The sequence below is a fragment of the Egretta garzetta genome, unplaced genomic scaffold (genome assembly GCF_000687185.1).
Source record: "Egretta garzetta isolate BGI_Z169 unplaced genomic scaffold, ASM68718v1 scaffold188, whole genome shotgun sequence".
NCBI classification, from domain to species: domain Eukaryota; kingdom Metazoa; phylum Chordata; class Aves; order Pelecaniformes; family Ardeidae; genus Egretta; species Egretta garzetta.
The window spans coordinates 4,483,407-4,486,232 of NW_009260622.1; positions in this window are offsets into that span (position 1 = coordinate 4,483,407).

The window sequence follows — 2,826 nt, forward strand, 5'->3', positions numbered from 1 at the left end:
CCCGGGGGTGCGGGCCCTACGGGCAGCGCCCCCCGAAAGCGCCCAGCCCGGGGTCCTTCTCCAGGGGGTCAACGAATCGGAGCGAAAATCGGCAACGGTGTCGATGGGTGTCTCCTTCAGGTGACCCCAAGCAAGACCAACTGGTTTTAAAATCCCCGTCGAGTAACAACACCTCGCCAGGAGGACAAGCTCGTAAATACACAGCGGCTGGTACTGATCCTAACAGTGGCCATCTATATGCTACACCCGTGAAATCTTGCCTTCCCGGTAACATTGCTCCAGGCGCAGTGGGTCAGGAGCTCCCCGTCCCCCAGCACTGCGGGCAGGTCCCCTGCTGCTGTTCATGGCCAAACCACCCCCTGGTTTGAGCGTGCTCTTATTCAAAGCGAACAGTTTCCTATTCCGTGTTCCTTACTGACGTGCTCTGCCAGACAGATTTGCTTGCAGAAACCTCCTACTGTTCCCTTAGAGGCCTTTTCTGTGTCATGTCTTTTCTTATAAAAGAATGATACAGCGGTAGCCCTATGGTTGTGTCTCCCTCCTTCACTTCTTTTTCCTCATGAATTGCCCCTGAGTAATGTGCAGACCTGCTCTTGGAACTTCCCTCCTAGCGGAGTGGGTGGTTTTGATCTGATGCAGGCCATGGCTTAAAAAAAATCATGTGGAGTAGTAATTTCTAACTGTTCACTGTAACTCATTATGTTACCTGAGTTCATAGCATCTAGCTGTAATCCCCAGGTGGGAACCACCCTTCTCACTAGCAGCCATTCAATTGGCTTAGCTAAAATTTAAATGTACAGCTTCCTCTTTGGGCGGCCAGGTGAAGCAACCTCTGGCTCTGTGTGTAACTTGGGCTCATGTATGGCACACCCTGAATTTAGCAACTGAGCTTAGTCCGTGCCCATTTCTGAGTGCAGAAGCTTAGGGCGTGTGTGAGGATGACATGAACAGCGGGCTTCTTGCCAGAAACGGTCACGGAGGAAGCTCTGTTCTCTTTTACCTGAAAAGGACCGGTCTGGTGATTTGAGTAAACTCCATGAAAACGTGTTTCTCCAAAAAGCTGTACTTGTCTGTGATGTTCTTGCTTGTAGCATCCTGCCAAACACCTTCCCCTGCACCCAGCCAAGGCAGGCTGTTGCTGCGCTGCTGTGTACATGCCTGATCCCAGTGAGTGTTTTTATGGACATGGAATGGAGAGAAATTTTGACCCCCTATAGTATCCTGAATATCAGATGCTGTGCAATGTTGCTCAATCATGTCTGAGTTCTTCAGGTTAATGTGAGGAACAGGAAAACTTCAGATGCTGTAAAGCTGCTTCTCAGCTTGCTTGGATGCGGTGTGCTTGAGTGGCTAAAGGGGATGTTACTATCTTGCTGCCACTCTCCCGAATGGATGAGTGTAGAGAAAAGGGTTTTCTCTCCTCTAAACATAACTGTACTTTTGCTCACTTTGAGTAAAAGTGTATTTCTGTTTCAGCTGCTAATTCTGGGATTAGAACTCAAATGTGCTGATAACTGCGTAGTCATTTGAAGGCACCAGTGTTTAGTGGGGTTTAGCGTGAATTGACAAGACCAGATGAGTAAGAAAATTGAACAATATATAAAAATATTTTTATCTTCCTTTGACACTTAGATAAGTGACAGGGTGGAGAAAGGCACAGGAGATGTGTAAGAAGCACAAGCATAAACTAATTTTAGAAATACCAATGTGCCTGTGTGTGTTATACATAAGAACTCATCCATATGGAGCCAATCCCCTAGGGAGCTGGGCACCGGTGTGAATGCAAAGCTTAGCCTGTTCTTGTGGGAAATATTTCCTCTGAGTACAGGCAATGCCACACACAGAGCAGCTGTGTTGCACACATTTATACCTTGGGTGTGTTGCAGCAGCGTGTGGATGCCCTCTGTATCTGATAAGGGCAGGTATCCGCAGCCGTTGTACAATCGTTGTCCTTGATGCTGGCCTAAGAGACTAGAAAAGTCAGTCATGAAGCCAAATCCTTTTATACCTTTGTGTCCCCGCACAGATGTGTCTTCCTGGTTTTGAACAGTGAGAATTCTAGCACCAAAACGGTGTGCAATGCGGCTCTGAATTAGCTGGAGAGATTGTTTGTAAATGTAGGACTGTTGTCTTGTCTTCGGCCCATTGAGATAAAATCTTCCTGGTTTAGGACTTTCCTTCTGTAAAGAACTGTTGAGTTGAGTGAGTGGAAGGATTTGTTGTGAAGGTGTGGGATGGAAAGTCAGAATACATCTAGTAGGAGCCTGGAAACAGTGAAAAACGTTGTCACAGAACTAGTTTATCTCTTGGTAACTTACATAGGGGCAGCATTCCCTTCCTGCCACACAAAGAGCGAGCCCTCGGGGTCTGTGAGGTGTCCTGCTCGGACAGTGAGGAGGCCATCTGAGCTAATTCCCCTGCAGGCAGTGGCTGGCTATAGCAGGTATGCTGCTGGGAGCACAGGAGTGGAGATGGCTTGTCTGGATTCCTGATTCTGCTGCGATAGCTTCCCTGATATTACCAAAAGGCCAGATTACAGGAGATTATGTAGGAAGGCGGGCTGTGAAAGCGTATAAAAGCAGCAGCAGATGTCAAGGAAAAATCTCTTCAGGCTTACACTTTGCACTCCAGGGCACAGTGAATTTACAGAAACATTGTAGGAATATAGAAATCCCTTATAATTTGCCAGGGCCCGTGCAGCAGGACAAAGAAATGTGCATCTGGCCTTGATGATAGCAGCAGGAGAAAATGGCTGGGGGAAGAAGTGATCCAGCTTTGTGTAAAATAAAGCTCTTGAATGAGTGTTGTCACTTTTGTTTTGCAGGT